The sequence below is a fragment of the Trachemys scripta genome, chromosome 4, assembly GCF_013100865.1.
Source record: "Trachemys scripta elegans isolate TJP31775 chromosome 4, CAS_Tse_1.0, whole genome shotgun sequence".
Taxonomy (NCBI): Eukaryota; Metazoa; Chordata; order Testudines; family Emydidae; genus Trachemys; species Trachemys scripta.
This window is the reverse complement of record NC_048301.1, coordinates 44,659,656-44,681,369: the sequence shown is the minus strand read 5'-3', so window position 1 is coordinate 44,681,369 and position 21,714 is coordinate 44,659,656. Positions and strand designations below refer to the sequence as shown.

Below are 21,714 nucleotides of genomic sequence, written 5' to 3'. Positions count from 1 at the left end.
TAGTGGATAGAGCACTGGACTGGGATTCAGCAGATCTAGGTTCTGTTCCTGTCTTTGGCTCTGCCACTTGCTTGCTAGGTGATATTGGGAAAGTTATTGCCTGACTTTCCTGATCTGTAAAATGTGGATGCATGATACTCACCTACCCTTGTAAAGCTCTTTGAGATCTACTGATAAGAGCTAAGTATTGTTATTATACGGAGCACTGGCTAATCTCATGTTCCTAATTGGGGAAACTTCTAAAAGCGAGGAAATCAATCAAAGCCAGATTCTCTCTTTAATTCAGTTTGCTGTAGGCAGATGTTGAAGTACACACAGTATTCAGATCATTGACATGCAGCACTACAAAGTCTTCTTTACTCTGATTTTTCCTTTACAATGAAGTCCTTTTATTTCTTGATACTGTATATTTTGGTTTGCTAGATTGGAAATGTATTCTTTTAACAGGCTTATTCCTTGAACAGGTATTCTGGAAGAGTACATTGTACATGGCTAAAAATCAACTGTGGGGTTGAAGCCCTAGATAAAGTAAAGCCTATGTATATAAAAAAAGATTGTTAAAATGTCAAGATAATGAAAAGTCAGAAAATAAATTATAGCTGTTATTAATTTTGAATTGTATTCAAATACAGAAATGTGTAGCATAGACAAAAGCTGATTACAGAGAGATAAAATTCAATTTTACTCTAGGATAATTGTTTTATGTATTTTACATTTATTTATAAGATTAGATAAAGTCTTGGAATTCTCAATATAAATCACAGTATGGTCCCAATGAATGCCAAGGTCAGTAGATAGAAGCACTTTCATTTGCAAAATACATTTCTTTTGTTGGAAATATAAAGTGAATAAAATGAGATTGAAATACATTGCCCTTGTTATTATATACACTCCACATTCATTATAATGTTACAGAGTCAGGTATTTTCAGTGTTATAAGGGAGTGGAGATGTATTAATGCCCCTAGTGTCATCCCACATATTATTTGTAGCCAAAAAATAAAGTATCTTTATTAAAAAGAGATTAATGTAAATTTTGCTGCAGCACTAAGGCTGTGGGGGGACACTTGGCCAGGACCACCTAGAGAAAATCAGATAAGCTACTTGTACAGGGTCAGTCAGGATCAGAAACTGCTGTTGACTGGACCAAATCTAGTATGGGCAGGTGCAGCCTCTGATTTTAAGAGAGACTGCTGCTGTAAATATATCACAACCTTTCTTACAGAGAGGGTAGCATTGCTAATTACAAGTTTGAGTTTTGGGAGAATATCACCTCTCTCACTGTACACCAGATTTGAAGTTGCAGTACAACTACTCCTCTTTGGAAATAGTTCAAGTGAACCAAATTCTGCCAAAAAAATAAAACTATAAGCAGTTGATACCAGAAGACAATAGCATCAGGTAGGCTTCCTGAAAACTAAATCAGATCACCTGTAATTTATATATTTCCTTCAATAATAGTTATATACTCATTAATATTTTTAAAGTGTTCCTGTATACTGTTACCGTACCCCTTTAATAAATCCCTTTTATATATACCATTGCCACATTCTCAGCCTTCTTTACAAGTTGCCAAATTAACATTACCTGGAGGCAGACGGCTCTGTGAAGCTGTCTACCAGCATAGTTCAATGAACATTATTTTACGAGGAGTGTGATTTCAGGTAACACACGTGGCACGTAAGCACAAGTTCCTGGGAAATGATCCTTTGTCTTTATTTTGTCAAAAATTGGAGAGAGACATGTTGGTTCACATGCTACTTGTAATCCAGCCGCCTACATATTTACATATTTTGCTGTGGCATTTTGGTAAATTACTTTTAACAAAAATGAAGTGATGTAGTTCTTTCTTGATAAATATAGAACAACTGTTGAGAATTACAAAAGTTTGTGCCATCTTTTTGGTAGAAGCAATGATATGAGGGGATTCACAGGAACTCACAAAGAACCTTTATTAATAGCTCTTACCTGTAAGCCTGGTAAAAGAGAATCTGATAGAGAGAGCCTTGAAACAGAAACCAGTGCAAACTGATGGCTAAGATTGAAAAGAATTTGCAGCTCTGCTCTACTTTTGCAGCAGGAAGCTGTGGTGACTAAAGATCCGCTCTGCATGTACCATTTTGGTCAAAGAGGGCAGTTAAGTTTGAGGTAGATTCCAGAGTCGCCTCTCTCACCCTCCACACAGTCCTTGGGTTGGCACTGTGCACAATAGTGTGACAGTCATGGACTGAAATAGCTTACATTTGTGGGGTAGACAGCAAAAATTGCTTTGCAACCAACCCAGCCTGTAAAAATATAAAGCATTTGCTACTTCTGTGACTGCAGCAGTTGCTGCAAATGTAACTTGTTTCTTCAATCCCTGTCTGGTACCTCTAGGAATGAATTAAGGATATTCAATCATAATTCTGCTAGTACTGCCCTTCCACAGCCCCTCTCACATTGCATAGCCAGGAAGAGGAGAGGAGATGGAACAAAGCCTGCACTGCCCTAAGTGGGTGTGTCCCATAACCACTGCAGCCCACTTTACTTTCCACTGTGCAGGCCCAGCCTGGACTCTTATGACACTGGAAGGATATTTATGATACTGAAGTCCTGTCTTCTCCCCCTCCATACCAGATAGCAGAGACCCTTTCACCTGTCACATGGTGAGCTGGGGTAGTGCCTCAGTAAGTCAGTGGAACCCACTTAACATTTGGCAGTAGGATCCACACATAGTAATGGGGTGGGATGTTCCAGCAATCATGGACAGCTTATCATATACTTTCTCTTCCTCTGCTATACCCCATATCACAGCTATCTCCATATTAATAAAATTCAACCTCAGGGAAAGGATGAGTTTGCATTAAGTAAGTTGGGAAAGGCCACCTACCTGCTTGATTTCTGAGTCTAGTTTACTGTATATTAAGGCTATCAAGCGATTAAAAAAATTAATTGTGATTAATTGCAGAATTAAAAAAATTAATCATGATTAATCACACTGTTAATAAGAGAATACCATTTATTTAAATATTTTTTGATGTTTTCTACATTTTCAAATATATTGATTTCAGTTATAGCACAGAATACAAAGTGTACAGTGCTCGCTTCATATTTATTTTTGATTACAAGTATTTGCCCTGTAAAAGAAAACAAAAGAAAAAGTATTTTTCAATTCACCTAATACAAGTACTGTAGTGCAATCTCTTTATCATGAAAGTCAAACTTACAAATATAGAATTATGTACAAAAAAACTGCATTCAAAAATCAAACAGTGTAAAACTTTAGCGCCTACAAGTCCACTCAGTCCTACTTCTTGTTCAGACAATCACTCAGACAAACAAGTTTGTTTACATTTGCAGGAGATTATGCTGCCTCATTCTTGTTTACAATGTCACCTGAAAGTGAGAACAGGCGTTCTCATGGCACTGTTGTAGCCGGTGTTGCAAGATATTTACATGCCAGGTGTGCTAAAGATTCATATGTCCCTTCATTCTTCAACCACCATTCCAGGGGCCATGCGTCCATTTCTGATGACGGGTTCTGCTCGATAACAATCCAAAACAGTGCGGACCGACGCATGTTCATTTTCATTATCTGTGTCAGATGCCACCAGCAGAAGGTTGATTTTCTTTTTTGGTGGTTCAGGTTCTGTAGTTTCCGCATCGGAGTGTTGCTCTTTTAAGACTTTCTGAAAGCATGCTCCACACCTTGTCTCTCTCAGATTTTGGAAGGCACTTCAGATTCTTAAACCTCAGATCGAGTGCTGTAGCTATCTTTAGAAATCTCACATTTGTACCTTCTTTGCATTTTGACAAATCTGCAGTGAAATATCTGCAGATATTTTAATTTATTTAATTTAATTTTAATTTAATTAAATAAAGTGTTCTTAAAATTAACATGTGCTGAGTCATCATCCAAGACTATGTAACATGAAATATGACAGTATGCGGGTAAAATAGATCTGGAGACATACAATTTGTAATAAAAAATAATAATATAAAGTGAGAAGTGGACACTTTGTATTCTGTGTTGTAATTGAAATCAATATATTTGAAAATGTAGGTTGAGTCTGCAACCCCAGCTGGAGCCCTCACACACCCCTGCACCCCAGCCCCCTGCCCTAGCCCAGAGCCCCCTCCCTCACTCTGAACCCCTCATTCCTGGCACCACCCCAGAATCCGCACCCCCCAGCCCAGAGCCCATACCCCCTCCCACACTCCAACTCCCTGCCTCAGCCCAGAGACCCCTCTCATACTCCAAACCCCTCGGCTCCACCCCCCAGCCTGGAGCCCCCTCCCACACCCTGCACTCCTCATTTCTGGTCCCACCCCAGAGCCCGCACCCCCAGCCAGAGCCTGCTTCCCCTCCCACACCTCAACCTCCTGCCCCAGCACAGTGAAAATGAGCGAGTGAGGATGGGGCGAGTGAGGGACAGATAAAGTGAGCTGGGGTGGGGCCTTGGAGAAGGGGTGGGGCTTCAGAGGAGGGGCAGGGGTGTTTGATTTTGTGTGAGTAGAAAGTTGGCAACCCTAACTATATTGCCACTAACTGTAAACACATACAGTCCTGTTCTATGTCTAGAATGGATTGAGTGCATGTAACAGAAAAGCTGGAAGCCCTTTTGCATCCCTTGCAATCAGCACAACAGTATTTCTCATGTGCCTGAGAGATGGTTTTCCAAATAAGAATGCACTTCCTTTTTTATCATAAACTGTTGGATGTGCAGTGGACAAATCCAGAATGGTTGATCCTCTCCATTTCTGTGGCATACTACACTTATAGAGGCCAGCCACACCAGAGTTAAAACAGTCATTCAAAATCTATAGAGGGAATGAGGAGCAGGCAAATAAAAAAAGACACTACTACGGGACTGGACTGGCTTTGTGAGGAGAATTAACTTGAACTTCATATTTGAACTAAATACTTGATGAGAAAAAAAATCCAGAGACTTAAGTGTCAAATTCTTCTCCCACTTACATGCTACTTCTGACTCATTGAAGCCAATAGGAGTGCACTGGTGTAAATGAAAGCATATGTTTGTCTGCATATCTGTAAAGCTTCAGTAGCAATTACTGGGCTCCTCTCTTCAATTTAAGATGCTTGATAAGTACTGTAAACACATCCAGCAAGTAAATGCTTCCCCCACCCACTACAAAAATAGCCCAACATTTTAAAATTGGCAAGAAAAAACAAAGCTATGAAAAGCATAATGCATTTCAGGGTCCATGTGTTATATTACATTAACAATACTTCACAGGTGTTGAAAACACTCTACATTAGCCTTGTGCCTTATATCACACCTAAGGCAAAGGGTATAACACATGCCCTATCATGTGCTGTTGCTTATTTAGCTATGATAAGCAGACTAGTGTTTTTTTGTAAATGTAACACAGATGTTTCTCACAGACTATACATACCACTAAAGAGTGCTAACAGGGAAAAGGGGAAAATTACTTAGATAAGAACACCCGGGGGGGGGGGGGGGCAGTCTGGGACCATCCCAGGAGAATAAGATATTTTAAAGCAAGCTAGAGCCTAATGAAAAAGGCAGATAAGTGCTGGATCTCTTCAGGAATTAAATATGATGAAAACAGTGTTCAGAATTTAAATGGATGATGAAAATGAAAAGGACCCAACCCTGCAAATGCATATTGCCATGAGTTGTCCCACAGCAGCTACGGCAAAAGTTGAGGTGAAACTTAAGGTTTACATCTACTAGCTGGAAGCCAATAGAAGAACCTCCCATGAATTGTGCTTGAGTGGCTAATAGGCTGGTGGTGTCAGGGAGCTGACACCCAGTTAAGTACAAAGCAAAGTACTCATGCTGGAGGCAGAGAGTAGCAAGGTGATTCTCAGTCCTGGCTATCCTGAGAACTATCACACCTCCTCCTTCCCCACTGGTCAGGGCCCAGAGACAACACCTTGATAGAAATCCCAACATCCAGCTGGGAAAGGCAGGCAGGGGGCTGGGCTTATCACCAGGGAGTTTCTGCTGGACCTCTCTGTGAGGCCACTGACCTCTTTGGGTGTGTCTACACGTCAGTTAAAAACCAGCAGCTGGCCCATGCCACCTGACTCGGGCTAAGGGCTGTTAAACTGTGGTGCAGGCATTTGGGCTTGAGCAGGAGGCCAGGTTCTAGACACTGCAAGGTGGGAGGGTCCCAGAGTTTGGGCTGCAGCAAACATCTACACCACAATTAAACAGCCTCTTAGCTTGAGCCCAAGTCAGCTGGCACAGGCCAGCCATGGATGTCTAATTGCAGTGTAAACATACCCCTCTCTTTCCTGGATAGTAGGTTTTTGAAAAGTTTTTCAAGACCTTCATTGCACTTTTTATAATAATATTATATTCATACAGACACCAGCCTAGCACAATCCTACTCACTCACTTGCAAGCAATACTTTTTTGATAGTCAAAGTAAATGTTAGGGGCTTTCTACCAGTATAGGGTAGGTGAATAAATATTTGGCTGGGCTGGTAAATTTTCATGCCAATATTATTTACATATATATTAACTTAAAGGAATATCAAATAAACAGTATATGAGATACACATATTGTAGGGGTATCTCTCTTTCAGACTGTGTACAGAAGAAATTTTTTTTAAAAGACTCCACAACATTCTGCAATTTCACACACCCTGCCTTTAGTAGGGTTAAACCTGGAAGTATATCAGATGTCTTTTTACAAGGCTGAATTTCTTGCTGAAAAGAGAATGATAAAGAAAACCTGAATCTGGAAATCACCATCGTTGCCACCAAGACTTCAGACTCACAAGGTAATTATTGTATTTTAAAACACAAAGAAGCAAAAGGTCCATGCAGTAGGTGAATGCAGTTGGCTACAAAGCCAACATATTGGTACATAATGAAGTTCTACTTTCTACCCTGTCAGCCCAATACTTTGTCTATATACTTTACTACTACATAAAAATGCACTAAAAAAACATTAAGATACAAAGTCAAGCAAGGAAGTGCCAGAATTAAAGTTCCCTCTGCAACATTAATCTGGCATCCTTGTCAGCATATGCATTATGATAGAGTCTTTAATTAAATGAACATATATATTTTTTTCCACAGGAACCCTGCCTCAGTGCTCTGGGAATGAACCAGAATTGTCTCATGAATGACTACTCATTCACTGAATAAGGCAGGGGTCCTTAATTCTGGCATTTTGTAGCTTTGGAGTGCTTGACTTGACAAACTTCACATTTGTTTAACATTGAGAAAAACAACAATGTGATTTCCTAAAAAAATTGAAAAAATAAATTCCATCGTGTTAAATCATATTGATCTCCAGTTGATCAACAGGGTTCTGATCTTCATTTCTACAGCATAGACCTCAACTATGCAGTTAGATTAACCAGTAGCAGTAGTAGGCTGTTATTCTCTATAATGTGAACTAGAACAGGATGAGACATACACTTTAGCAGTGGATTTCACCAGTATTTGCTGATAACAGACAAATGGAGAGACGAAGGACTCCTGGATTCAGGCTTTACAGGGGAGTGTTCTCTAGCATTTATAGACCATTCTGTCCCTTGGCTCCGTAACCCCTTAACCTTCTGCTCATATCCAAGCCCCATCCCTTGGTTCTTGCCTCCCCTACAGCTAGAGTGCCCCACCAAACCTCCTTTGCTCCAATCCACCAACTCGTGTCCCTTCTCTGCTGCTCCCACACCCTCAGCTTCTACAATCCCCTATTCTCTGCCCATTTCTCACCACTCTGCATTCCAGTGTGTCTTCTTCTTTGTCCCCACTGCCAGGGCACCAGGAAGGGGAGCAGAGAGCAAAGAAAAGACAATCTACCTCATTTCCGGTACCTGGCAGATGAGAGGAGCAATTGCAGGGAAAGCCATGCTCATCCTCTGCAGTCCTAAAATGGAGCATGCTCAGTGCAGAAGGAATCTTCAGATAATTTAGCTGCGAAACTCAAACAAGCTCTACTGAGCATGTGTGAACTGAGATATTTTTCAAAGGCTTACAACTTGACTAAATTTAGGAAGACTTTCACAGGGACAGCAAGAGGTGCGTCCTGAAAACTAGAGTGATCTCTGTGCCAAATTTCATCCCCTGCTGAAAAACATGAATGTGCTAGAACTTCTCAATGAAATAGGTGTAATCATTTTTTAAAATGTGCAAAACAATGGATTTTTCCCTAATCTTGTACTTGGAAAACGATACACCTTTTCAGCTGAAGGTTTTTTAAAAAAACATCTACTGGAGGCAGACAACCAGAATGGAAAATTTCAGCCTAAATTGTTAGTTTGTCAGAGTTATAAGCAACTAAATAGAGTCTTATAATGTGAACCAGTGGCCAACTGTAACTATCGGTGACATTACCAACACCACCTATCACAGAACTATTTATTCATCTCATGATTTCTGTATTTTCTTTTTATCCTCAATTAAATTATATCATTTAAATCTTATTTGCAATACATAATGTGAATAAATGGAACATTCTAGTTACATGATCCTTCCATCATTTATAAAGTTATACAACCTAGGTCATGAAGAAGCTGAACAGACCTGCTTTGTTAAAACATTCCTTTATTGTAACTTGAATAAAGATCAATTGCAAGCCTTTATATGGTGCATATGACACACACATGACAAGCATATTTCCTGGGCCAGAAATGTGAATAGAAAATCATGATTCACACATAATGAATAAAAAACCCCTTAAAGTATTCTTCTGAGGTCATTTACCTGAGGGTGGAGTACAGATAAGTTTTAGGTTACACCAGGGATTGGCAACCTTTGGCATGCGGCCCGTCAGGGAAACCTGCTGGCGGGCCAGGACAGTTTGTTTACCTGCAGCGTCTGCAGGTTCGGCCAATCGCAGCTCCCACTGGCCCTGGTTCGCCGCTCCAGACCAGTGGCGGCTGCGGGAAGTGGTGCGAGCCGAGGGATGTGCTGGCTGTCGCATCCCACGGTCCTCATTGGCCTGGAGTGGCGAATCGTGGCCAGTGGGAGAGGCATGACCAGGTGGCTCTGTGTGCTGCCCTGTCTGCAGGCTCCACCCCCACAGCTCCCATTAGTCGTGGTTTCTGGCCAATGGGAGCTGCAGAGCTGGTGCCTGGGGTGGGGATAGCGTGCAGAGCCCCCTGGCTGCCCCCATGCATAGAAGCCGGAGGGGGAACATGCTGCTGCTTACAGGAGCCACGCAGAGTCAAAGCAGGCAGGGAGCCTGCCTTAACCCCGCTGTGCTGCTGACCAGACTTTTGACGGCTCAGTCAGCGGTGCTGACCAAAGCTGCCAGGGTCCCTTTTCAACTGGGCGTACCAGTCGAAAACTGGACACCTGATACCCTAAATATAGTGCAGAAATTAGAGATGGTTCAAGAACTGCGTGTTTGTTTTATGTTTTTAATAATTTGGCTATCAGAAAAATGGAAGATTATTTGTAAAGAGTAGATTATGGCTGAAGAAAATTTGGATACTGTCAGTTTAGCCAGTAGATTTGCAGCTCCTCGACTTCATTTCTAAATTTGTCATCTCCCCCCTCCCCACATCTCCTCCAAACTTTCTTGTGTCTCTCAAAACTACTGAAAATGTCTGTGTTGTTTTGATTGTGAAATATAGGTTGTGTTTAAAATTATGGCCCACATGTATGTAGACGTTTGTTTTGATACCAGCACTGAGACACTCCTTTGCATGCTTGTGTGGAACATGATACTATGCTATGATGCCATCCTATTGCTTTAGTTTCATTCTTTCAGTACATTGGGGGATGGGAGGGGGGGAATAAAATAGTATTGATTTGTTTTGTTGGTAGGGGAAATTGTAATTTAGAGAATTAGGAAATTTTAGATTCTCTTGTGATCGATTGTATTGGATTGGATTTTGTGAAGAGAAGATAATATATCTATATTATCAGATGTCTCCTAAACCATTTCTAAAGTTTGTTTTGGAGTTTCACTTTAATCATATCAACATTTTTTACCTGCTTTCATTTCAGTCCTTTCCTACGATACAGTAAATGGGAAATATCTCTGGAGTTTTACTTTAATCAAATAGTTTCAGAAAGTCTGGTCAGTATTTCAGTTCTATCTGTATCAGAGATCAAATTGGGCTGCCCTGCAAACCAGTATTCTTGGGGTCTGGTCTCATTACTCAGAAACTAAGCTGACAGATCTCTGTGAGAAGCCGATATTTATTGGGAACTCTGTTGATGGGCCTGCTAAAACAGTGCTGGAAACAGTTACAGATTGATGCCCTTGTTTCATGATAAAAGAAATATCACGCACAGGTGGAAGAGTGTCTGCCATGCCATGTTCCATCCTCCCATCATTTCCTATGATTCTTTTCCTCTACTGTCTTACAACAGAAAACAGAAAACAAATATGTGTTATTGTTGTATGTCAGGAATATGGCTTTATATTGTATCGTTGTGCTTGTTAATTGTTACCAACTGGAATTGTTATGGTACACCTGTTATTATATGAAGGGAAACCAAAACATTTAATGTTTAAAAATGGTCTTTTAAACCTTCAAGGTTGCAGAGACAATTGTCCGGTTGTGGGGACAGTGGAAACTGATGCACTGAGGCCTGTCTTACTGCATGGCTGAAACAATAGCTTTGAGAATTTCCAGCTGCCCATCTTAATCTCAAGTGGTGTTTTGCATTGAAGCCTAATGATGGCCATTTAGATGCTAAAATGGACTATTTCATGCTTGATCAAAGCAGGTTATGACTTCAGCAGTGGTTTTCCACATTGCTCTGGCATGGATGATTTGGGGGTTTATCCAAGCTTGGATGCCAGAAAGCTCTTTGGGCTAATACTTGGCCAGATTGGAAATGTGGAGAGTGGAGATGATGAGGCCTAGCAGGAAAAATATACTTGAGGGGGAAAGTATAGGGAGAGAGAAGATGGAATTTAAAGTAGGGGGAAAGAGAGTGAAAGGAAAGAGCATAGACACCTCTTTCAAAACCTCAGGACAGTGCTTGCTTGTTTTTTTGTCGGGGCGGGACGCGAAGGTGAGGACACGAAGGGTGTGTGGAGCATGAGTGTGTACAGATGTTTTCGTGGCGCGGTCTGGAACCGGACCGGCAACTCGTGCAGCCAGCTCGCGATAAAAGGGTGGCATGGCCTGGCAGGTCTACCGGGCAGGGGCCCGATGAAAAGGTCTGGAGGGCCTGGGGTGGAGGGTGGGCGGGGCGTACCCTCTCGCAGGACCCGGTCAAGGAAGACCCAAGCAGTGGGCGGTAAAGCAGCCCTCACCTCCTGAAATACGTGCTGGGGAGTACAAGGTCTGGAGAGCCCCATGCGCTGAGCGAGCATCAGGGGATCCAGCCAGTCTCCCTGGTCATAGTCCAGGAGGTCTCCGACTCTGGTTTGGAGGGAGGAGGAGTGAGGAGCAAAGAGAAGACAAAGTGAGAAAAAGAAATGAAATAGGAAACAAAAGAAAATTCAGGAGAAGGAGGGCAGAACATATGGTCAGAAGAGGATTAATAAATTAAGGTGCAAATGGAGTTTGTTATGGGGGTTAGAGGGCAGGAAGGAGACAGAGCGTGTTTATTGTGTATAGGGTCTTTTTAAAAAATGCTTTCCCCCCCACCTAAAAAAACCTACCAGGGACATGAGGGGCACTGATTTTAATATATCAATAAAATAGTAAAACAGTTCTACTGTATGTAAATGAAAACTTGAGTCTGGTGTTTTTTATTATATGTTTGATACGTATGTAAAGTAATTATTATAATTATTTCTAGTAATCTTTTTCTTTTAAACAGTAGGGACTTTTCATACCAGCTGTCTTCATAGATTGATCTGAACTTGCTCTGGGTGCTTATAGACTTTTGATTTTCTGGTAAGTTTTGTTGGTTCTATGGAAATATAAGCCTTTTGTGGAGGAGTGTGTCACTTCATCAAAACTTGGCTTCCACGTGAATACAAAAAAACAAAACAAAACAGGCTGTTTGTTCCCTGGGGAAACTATTCTATAAACTAACTTTTGTTTTTATATGCTGTACCCTCCTAGATTAAGTGATTTAGTTTAGCTTGGCCTGGGGCAAAACGTTTCAGGATATTTTAGAAGATCCTGGTATCTAATTAACTCTATGAAAATAGTCCTAAATTTCAAACTTTACTTCCTTATCAATAGAGCATACAATCTTCCCTCTGCTGTATGGCTCCCTCCCTGCACCCTCTAATATGTCAATGGTAACTGTCACTTACATCCAGTGTACAGGACAAATATTGGCTTGGAACTATTCCAAATGTATAGTGGCCTGATGAGGCAGTTTTTTTTTTTTTTTTTTTTTTAAGTCTGTGTAAACTCTTTTTTTACTGTGCTATATCTAGACATATCTACAAGATCTTTCCAACATGGCAAGTAGTAAAACTGTGGCTGGTGAAAGCACACTGAACCTTTGCTTTTATGGGTGGATGATGTGAAAAAGGAGGAGTTCTAGGTAAGGGAGCATGTAAGGAGGGAGTGCTATCCACCTTAGCATCAGATACTGCCACCTTTTCACAGGCCCACGGAAAGATCTCTAAGAGGAATTGATCAGTCTCTGCAATTTGGGAGAAGGCAGAGCTGGGGGGAGGATGGTCATTCAAGCTCTGTGGCAGCCCCCACCCCCAGCCTACAGAACTTTTGCTGGTCAGATAGTGCTAACTCTGTCAGCATTAACTTACACCCAGTCCCCTGGGGGTGATTCAGGGGGCAGCAGTAGCAGCTATCAGGGGGAGTCTCTACTCCAAGGCTGTTCAGAAACTATACTGCCAAGTTTCAGAGTAACAGCCGTGTTAGTCTGTATCCGCAAAAAGAAGAACAGGAGTACTTGTGGCACCTTAGAGACTAACAAATTTATTAGAGCATAAGCTTTCGTGGACTACAGCCCACTTCTTCGGATGCATATAGAATGGAACATATAATGAGGAGATATATATACACACATACAGAGAGCATAAACAGGTGGGAGTTGTCTTACCAACTCTGAGAGGCCAATTAATTAAGAGAAAACAAACAAACAAACAAACAAACAAAAAACAAACAAAAAAAACCTTTTGAAGTGATAATCAAGCTAGCCGAGTACAGACAGTGTGATAAGAAGTGTGAGAGTACTTACAAGGGGAGATAGAGTCAACGTTTGTAATGGCTCAGCCATTCCCAGTCCTTATTCAAACCGGAGTTGATTGTGTCTAGTTTGCATATCAATTCTAGCTTTGCAGTCTCTCTTTGGAGTCTGTTTTTGAAGTTTTTCTGTTGTAATATAGCCACCCGCAGGTCTGTCACTGAATGACCAGACAGGTTAAAGTGTTCTCCCACTGGTTTTTGAGTATTTTGATTCCTGATGTCAGATTTGTGTCCATTAATTCTTTTGCGTAGAGACTGTCCGGTTTGGCCAATGTACATGGCAGAGGGGCATTGCTGGCACATGATGGCATATATCACATTGGTAGATGTGCAGGTGAACGAGCCCCTGATGGTATGGCTGATGTGATTAGGTCCTATGATGATGTCACTTGAATAGATATGTGGACAGAGTTGGCATCGGGGTTTGTTACAAGGATAGGTTCCTGGGTTAGTGGTTTTGTTCAGTGATGTGTGGTTGCTGGTGAGTATTTGCTTTAGGTTGGGGGGGTTGTCTGTAAGCGAGGACAGGTCTGTCTCCCAAGATCTGTGAGAGTAAAGGATCATCTTTCAGGATAGGTTGTAGATCTCTGATGATGCGCTGGAGAGGTTTTAATTGGGGGCTGAAGGTGACAGCTAGTGGTGTTCTGTTATTTTCTTTGTTGGGCCTGTCTTGTAGGAGGTGACTTCTGGGTACTCGTCTGGCTCTGTCAATCTGTTTTTTCACTTCAGCAGGTGGGTATTGTAGTTTTAAGAATGCTTGATAGAGATCTTGTAGGTGCTTGTCTCTATCCGAGGGATTGGAGCAAATGCGGTTATATCTTAGAGCTTGGCTGTAGACAATGGATCAAGTGGGCTGTAGTCCACGAAAGCTTATGCTCTAATAAATTTGTTAGTCTCTAAGGTGCCACAAGTACTCCTGTTCTTATACTGCCAAGGAGCAAGAGTGGGGCTTGAAGGCACCACAGGTGGGAAAGGGCTTGAGGGCTGCATTGCTCAGCATTGCTCTGTCTGTTTACACTGCAATTAGACACCCATGGCTGGCCCGTGCCAGCTGACTCAGGCTGTGGGGCTGTTTAATTGCAGTGTACACATTCCGGCTGGGGCTACAGCCCAAGCTCTGGGACCCTCCCACCTTGCAGGGTCCTAGAGCCCAGGCTCTAACCTGAGCCCAGATGTCTACACTGCAGTTAAACAGCCCTGCAGCCCAAGCCTTGCAAGCCCCAGTCAGCTGGCAGTAGGTGAGCTGCGGGTGTCTAATTGTACTGTAGACATACACACAGTGTCTACATTTTAAGTGTCCTGCTGCCTAGTGGAATTCACAAACCTGAGTTAGGCATCCAGGCTCTCGAAACAATTCCTAGGGGAGAGTTAGATGCCTAAGAACGGGATTCACAAAAACCAGCGTGCTGACTCAGGAGCCACCTAAGCTAGCCAGGAGAAAATGCTGAGGGGAGGGGTGCAGCCTAGCCCTTGCCTCTGAAAGGGACTTAGGTGCCCAAGTTTGGGCCAGAAGGAAGTGTCCATCTCCACGTAAAGGTTCACCGCTGTGAATCCCTCCTGGAGTTCGGTGCCTAATCCAGGTCAGTTCTTTTCCAAGAAAAAATGAGAAGGTGGAGGTTGTCCCCTCCTTATTACCTTAAAACCAGTGGATGAAGCACTCACCCAGGATGTAGGAGACCTGGGTTCAAATCCCACCTCTGCCTGATGCGGAGGAGGGATTTGAACTTGGGTCTTCTTCTCAGAAGAGTGCCCTAATCCCTGTGCTGTGGGATATGGTGGGGTGGGTTTCTCTGTCTCTTGTGTTGAAGCTGTTCCATTGTGTAGAAATATTTAAATATTCCTTGGGCCAAAGAGAGAGAGTGACTCTATTGCCCAGTGGTTAGAGCACTGGGAGGTGGAAGACTAATTTCAGATCCCTGTTCCACATTAAGCAGATGCGAATTTGAATCCAGCTCTTGGACATCCTGGGTGAGTGCTCTAACCAGTAGGCTAAAAGTCATAAGGGCACCACTAACACCTCTTCTTCTTCCGTGGGTTTGGGCATGCTGTAAGCATACCTACTGAACTGGGCCCCAAAGGCAAGATAAGTGGAGAATTCCTGATTTGTGAATCCTACTGGGGCTTAAGCATGAGTTAAGTGCTGAGCTATTGGGCAGTGTCAGGACTTAGTGGCTATGTGCATGCCCAGATGCCAACATTTAAGACCTCAGGACCCTCTAATGGTGGAAATTTAGGCACCTTGGGTTAGGCAGCAGCTGAGTAGGAATTTTCTCAATGCCAGTTGTGGCTAACTGTTGGACTTAGGCATCTAAGTTCCCCTTGTGAAACTCACCCTATGCCTCAATGTGGATGGTACTAGCATTGGTTGAATCCCCAGAAATCTGCTGAGTTTAGGGACAGAATTCCAGCCCCTTCCAACTCAAAATCTGCATTCCTTTTATCCCTTCTTCACCAAGTGAAAAATGCACTGGAAACTATATGAGTGCCAGCTCAGTTTCCTGTCACTTAAACAGGAGTTGTTTGCTTGAAAGACAATAAAGCCACAGAGGCTAAATATGGAACGCACAAATTAAGTAAACTTTGTATTTTGCCCTTTTAATTCAAATATATTCTTCCATCTAGTGTTGCCATATGATCCATATTTTCATGGCCAATTTGTAGTTCTAAAAAAATGTTGACCTATATCCATTTTTTTCTTTTAAGTACAAACTGCTTAGAATTTCACACCTCTGAAGAATGTTGACATCTATTGCTTTTATACTATTGCATGTTTTAACCAGATCTATTGAGCTGTATATGGTATTTTTCCTAGCACATACAGCATTTCTATCAAAGATGTAATCCCAAGAGAATGTTTGTGTAGAAACAGCAGAATTTTACCTAGTGCAGGGGTAGGGAATCCTTTTTCTATCAGGGGCCACTGACCTACATCAAAAATCAGTCGCGGGCTAGACAGCCCCGTGGGGGTGGGGAGGCTCGGGGCTTCCCCTAGGCTCCAGGTGGGGCCAGAAATGAGGGGTTCAGGGTGTGGGAGGGGGCTCTGGGCTGGGGCAGAGGGTTGGGATGTGGGGAGGGGACTCTGGGCTGGGGCCAAGGGATTTGGAGTGTGGGACAGGCTCAGGGCTGGTGTAGGGGGTTGGGGTGCAGGAGGATGTTCGGGGTGCAGGTTCCGGGAGGGAGTTAGGGGGCAGGAGGGGGTTTTGACCTGGGGCAGGGGGTTTGGGGTGTGGGCTCTGGCCGGGCGGCACTTACCTCAGGCAGCTCCAGGTCGGCGGTGCAGCGGGGCTAAGGGAGGCTCCCTGCCCGCCCTGGCTCTTGGCTGCTCTCAGAAGTGACCACCATGTCCGTCCCCTAGGCAGAGTTGTCAGGGGGTTCTGCACAATGCGCGCTGCCCACAGCCGCAGCTCCCATTGGCCACAGTCATTGGGAGCTGCGGAGCTGGGGGTGAGGGCAGTGCGCAGAGAATCCCTGATCGCCCCTCCACCTAGGGGCCGCAGGGACATGCCGGTTGCTTCCAGGAGCTGTGCAGAACCACCCGGACTTTTAATGATCTGGCAACTCCAGCTTCTTCCGCAGTGGGGCGAGCCGGTGCTCACGGCTCCAGCCCTGCGGGGGGGCGCCAAGGCTTGGGGATTCCAGCCCATGGCGCAGAGACTTGCCATGGGCCAGATGAAATGAAGCAGGAGGCTGGATCCAGCCCGTGTGCTGTAGATTCTCCACCCCTGACCTAGTGTAATAAACAATCTCTGGTCAGGTATATAGAGGGAATATTTGTCAGCTAGCTAAGTTCACAGCCTTTTGGCTCCAAACACACTCTACTTGTTCAGATAATGGAGCAATTCTACTAGTTCATTTTAGAAAAAGGATAAAGACTTGATTTCAGTCAAAGCCTTTTAAGATGACTTGAGAATCACTAGATTGAGTCCAAGGTCCTCTTTCTTGCTTCATGGGCTGGCATGGGAAGGCAGCTCATTTAGACTTGGGGTGGAGGGATGGAGCACTTATGTTGCTGCCTGGAGACAACTGGTAACCACAGTAGGATAAGTTTTGGTGAGCTTTGAGTGAAATCCTATTCAGCCTTACTCTATCAGGGAAGGTAATATGACATGAGGCCACTCTCTGTATGTAATTTCAGACTTTTCATTACACGAGGAATGTTTTGTGACTTGTGAAAGGAGTTGGAGCCCACTATCAAGGAGAGAGGAGGAAAGGAGCACTCCGTAAAGAATCTTGTCCTTTCCCAAAATAGCTGATTGAGATAGTTATTCAAGAGAGCACAGTTATAGACTGTCTGCCTTTGTCATTTGGGAAGGGGACATTGGGTTTCCCTGTGGTAGAGATGATAGAGATGAAAGTTGCTAGTGAATGCCCATTTGCACTTTTCCTACAACTCTCTCCATGCTTCCGTGCCACCTCTTGCACATGTAATACACTTCCTGAGTTAATCCATCAGTTAATCCATCCACTCTCTCCTTCAAACCACTCCTCAAGACCATAGGTGCTGCCACACCTCCTGGCTTGAAGTGATTTCTATCATAGACAGGGTTTGCAGTTTGGTTCAATGGCTCTCAGCACCCCCATTATACAAATTGTTCTAGCACCCCTGTTCAAGACCCACATCTGGTTTGACAGCTAAAAAAAAATCAGACAAATAACGACAGACTGAGCAGCACTTGCAGGACAGCCAATATATATATAAAAAACAACTCAAAATAAACAAACAAAAACACAATTCAGGACCATACATATGTGCACATAAAATCACATGGTGACTTGGGTCACCTATAGCTTGTTTCAAGTTAGGTGGTAAGCTCTTCAAGATAAGGACTATGTTTTATTGTGGGTTTGTACGGTGCCTGGCACAGTGGGGCCCTGATCCTGATTGGGTGTTTGGATGTTACTGCCATATGAACAGTAATAAGAAGAATGGACTTAATACTCTTCAAAGAGAGAAGCAGAATCTGGTACAGAAAATGTTCAAAGAAAATTATTTGTGGTGTATGTTGTTTTTTTTTAATCTTAAGTAATAGCACAAATCTGTGGTATCCAAAGTGTGGTTGATGGAGCACTTGCTGTGAGTGTGTGGAGAGCTGGCTGGTCACAAGGTGCTGCCTCCAGCTCCTCCTTTATTAACGTAGCTAAATCACAGTCAAGGTAGTTATAGATAAATTAAAAGCTTTCTGAATATTTTCCATGTAAATGATTGCTGTGGTTGCCCTGGGGTGCTATTCAGTTCTGAATGGCAGAGGAGGTGTCCATGAGACACACTCTCTTAAGACTTTGTTTACATCTAAGGTTTAAGAACCCCTGGCATGCATCTTTCAGAAGTAGTCAGTTTGGTTTAGGTAAATGGGTTTTGTCAGATTGCTTGGTCAGCCCACACACATCCTAAATGAATTTGACTGTATTCCTTCTAGTAAAGGAGAGTAGAACAACTGTGCAGAAATCAGTAGATCACACACCTCTCCCATTTCCCTTCACACACCAACCTTCACTCAAAACAGTGCTTTGCAGGGTATTGGTGGTTCACCAAAGTGCATTCTAAGAGCTCAGTGCCCAATATGTAATTATATAAGTATTTAATGGTACATGAAGAGACCAGCCCTAACCTTATACTGATACTGCCAAAAACATATATCTCTACTAAGTGAACTAAAAGAGTACTCTGCTAATTCAGACAGGAGGGAAAACAGATAAGGAACCAGCTCAATCATTTAACAAGTCTGCAAAGCACCTAGCATGTTGTGGGCACCGAACCAATAAAAATCCATACTACAGTGAAGGACAGCGATACACATACAGTGTATGCAGGATGTAGAAAATCCTCATTAGCTGGAAAATTAATTTGTTCACACATTGTAGAAAGTGACTGAAGTCTAAAAATAAATCATCCTCAGAAGTTATTTACTCTGAAAGTTTAAACGTTTTAAAATATTCCTTCTAACATATAACTTCTTCTGATAATGAGTGAATTAAATGATCTTGGTGATTAATAAATCCAATAATTAAGGCCCTGTTCTTGCAATGGAATCCATCTAAACAAACATTTATACCTAGGACTAAAGATTGCAGGGGTCCCTTTGCAGGATTGGGCCCTAACTGAATGAGGTAAGCGATGCTTCTATTTCATATTGCATAATGAAAATAAAGTAACTTTTTGTACTGGCTATAACACAGGACAGTTTGTCCCAAATTTTCTATCTGATGTCTGACAAAGCTGTACAGAACCTCTAGTGCAGTGGTCTCCAATTTTTTTTGATCGCGCAACCCTATCAGTAAAAAAAAATTGAGCACACACCCCCTGCCGCGCTGGATCTACCATTTTTGCCAAAGCCAAAAAAAAAAGCCGCTCGGACTCCCGCCCGAACTGCCGAAGCAAAAAAATCAAAACAAAGCAAAGCCGCTCCTCCTGCCGCGCACCCCCACTTTGGAGACCACTGCTCTAGTGCATGTATGTGCATAAGTCAAAGTTGCCCGTGCATGTCGCTAAGGATTTGTTAGTTGAGAGCATGTGTGTACTTTGGCGTGACCCTGTTAGAAAATTTAGTCCATTTTTGCATGAGAACAGAAGTACACCAGGTAAATGTTAATGTTGTTTAGTTAAATTTGGGTGTCTGATATGAATATGGTTTTATATGTATTAAAAAGATTAAAATCATTGTACTTAAGCTGTAATAATACACTGTGTGCATGTATTCGGTATTTAAACTTACATAACCAAAGATCCATCAATAGTTATTTTCCTTTAGGGAAACTTTAGAAATCCTTTTTGCAACTCTAAAACTTATATACATGAGTTAAGACTATATTGTCTGTTGTTTAAGGTGAGTGTAAGGACAGACATTATTATTTTATAATAAATTCTTAATCCTTTGTTCTGGAAAGTGTTGAAGTTTTCATTAGAGTTAAAATATGTTGCATGTTTACAGAAAGGTCCACATATTAAGATTTCAGGCTATCCGTTTTAATTATTTGAATCATTAGAACATCTAATTTTTGCTTAAGAATACGCAAATGTACCATTAAATCTGTTTTTTAAGATTTTTTTCCAGTTTAATATCTGAATCCAAATTCATAAAGAGTTGGAAAAATGAGATGTCTGAGCTATAGGATTCACAGGGATTTCATATGAAGCCTATTTAATCAGGATAACACTGTTATTAATATTCATAAAGTCAGCTGGAACACAAATGACAGACTATGGGGCCTAAAAATTTTTACTTGGTGAATTTATTAAAAGCAGCTTAAAAAATTAATGGAATTTAAGTAAAGTTGGCAAAAATGAAAATCTTATGTTAGCAGAAAAGAATCTTTATTAGAACTTTCTTTAAGATGATCTTGCATTGATATCTTTGACAGATTTCATCGGTACTTAAAGAAGAAAGATGCATGAATGGTCATTTAAAAGGATTTAAACACATTGGCACATTAATTTTTACATGAATAATAAGTAGTTTCCAAAAGCAATTAACTTACAGTGTACAAGATTTGAATAGAAAAATAAGACTGTGACATGAAAGGGCAAAGCAAATGTGCTGTACATTTTAAACTTGGAAATGTGACTTCTTAAAATAATTTGATTTATTTCATCTCGACAATGAATGTGTTGTCTGCAGATATTTGTCCATGGCCTCTGCTTGTTTTTAAGTGTCTAAAGATCAATAACGTAAACTTATTTTGCTCGCAGGAAATCTTATTAGCAAGGAACTATTCAATGTCTTAAAGAGCAATAACAATGTTTATGAATGTACTGTTTGTAAGTTCAGTGTTTGTGGAAATGATCATGTACAGGACATTTGCAAATACTGCTTACATATTCTTTGTACACTTTACTAGAAAGCAATATGTAAAGACAAGTTAGGGCTGGACCTAATTTAAAAACTGGGAAGTTATTAGTAAATTTATATTCAGGCACATAAGTAACTTTTCACTTAAATTTGCAAAGCCTTATTTTTGCACAGTTATTGGATGTGGCATGCTATGTCAATTCATAGTTTTCCTTGCTTAATGTCCTGGTTAGTTGCTGAGGTGTACAGGACGGAAGCTGTAATAGGATGTTAAGATTATATCAAAACAGGATATGTATAATTGGTACCATCTTCAATTGAAGGATTGTGAATAAGGAAAGAGCATTTTAAATCAAACTTGAATTGTGTCATTGAAATATGTTGTTTTGTGGCCTTAATTTCCTCTTACCATTTTTAGAATTTTATTTAACCTTTTCTCCAGTGGTATACGGTCACCTTCTTCTCGCCTTAGACTCATCTATATGGGATCGATGCTCTTTGAGTCCTTCTTCTTCATTCCAGTCTGTCTTGCAGCAGTTCCTTGGAAACTCTGCAGTTAATCAAATCCTTTTGTGTGACATCCATCCATCTAGTTTTGTGTCTTCCAACCCTTCTCTTACCCTTCACTTCTAAGTTTAACACCCTGTTGCCTATATATTCTTCTATTTTCATTTATTTTGGTTATCACCTTCATTAGGTTAACCAGAAGACTGTTTCCTTAATAAAAGCACTCAGTAATGCCTGTGGTAATCAATCAGTTACAAAACTTTTATTTCATTTTAAAAGGGAATTTAAGTAGAATACTGCAGTCTAATTCTTTAGTGATTCATTCACAAAGAAACTTTTATGACCATGCCCAACT

At 41.7% G+C, this 21,714-nt stretch overlaps 1 protein-coding gene across 5 annotated transcripts in view; it reads left to right on the top strand.

Moving 5' to 3' along the window:
• MIPOL1 (mirror-image polydactyly 1) overlaps window positions 1–21,714 on the top strand; it is a 291,843-nt gene that overhangs the window by 25,868 nt on the left and 244,261 nt on the right. The window contains exon 2 of one of the 5 annotated variants that reach the window (XM_034768595.1): window positions 6,670–6,756. The exons of 3 other annotated variants lie outside the window; for them this stretch is intronic. The gene's annotated coding sequence lies outside the window, so the exon portion shown is untranslated. Of the gene's footprint in view, window positions 1–6,669; window positions 6,757–19,122; window positions 19,174–21,714 lie in introns of all 5 variants that reach the window. One more of the 5 variants, XM_034768594.1, reaches the window with a different exon arrangement.